Below are 823 nucleotides of genomic sequence, written 5' to 3'. Positions count from 1 at the left end.
AAATTTCTAGAACCAAACATAAAATAATTATTCATTTCTGAATTTAAGTGTATTTCTTCATGCATCAAATTGCAATAACAATCTGAATACTAACCATCTAGCTAACCATCAGCTTATGTGGTATGTGAGACTTGGCCCTAGACATTTTCAGTCCTTCTCAGCTGTGAACTATCTTGAGGTTTTGTCCAATCTGCTTCACTCTCTTGTACCTGTTTGTCTCTACTTCTGTCTTATGGAAATTAAAGAAAGGGATACGAAACATAGAAAAGAAAAACAAATAAATAAATGAATGATGATGAGACATAAACTACTTCCGTAAGGAAGATTAATAGGGAATCCTTCAAAAGAATCATTTCAAGAAAGAGAAACTGCAAAGCCAAATGAAGATCAGAAAAGTTTTACAGCCAATGAACTAGGAATTAGGAAAAAAGGATTTGGACAAAATATGACAACTTCAGAACAGTTCAGTTAAAAATATTGCCATTGTTATACCATAGTGTGACAGATTTTTTTTTTTTTTTGACAAGATAAACATGCAGGGGAATTTTGATATATTACTGAAACCCCAACAGTAAATGTTACTTGTTGAAGTCCAGAGAACAGCAAATGCTGATGAGAAGAAAAACTTAAAAGGGGTGAAAACTGTAGGAAATTTTAAAAATTAAAAAGGAAAAAACAGAACAGCATATACTAAGGCCAGAAAAATAGAGGAAAATTATGAATGACACATAGGAAATCTAAGTGGAAAAAGAAACTGAAAAGACATATGCACTTGGAGAGATCAAGTAGATTACTAAAAAATGATAATGACTGAAGGAAGAAA

Source organism: Penaeus monodon, chromosome 15 (genome assembly GCF_015228065.2).
Source record: "Penaeus monodon isolate SGIC_2016 chromosome 15, NSTDA_Pmon_1, whole genome shotgun sequence".
In the NCBI taxonomy this organism is placed as follows: domain Eukaryota; kingdom Metazoa; phylum Arthropoda; class Malacostraca; order Decapoda; family Penaeidae; genus Penaeus; species Penaeus monodon.
This window is presented reverse-complemented; position numbering follows the sequence as displayed.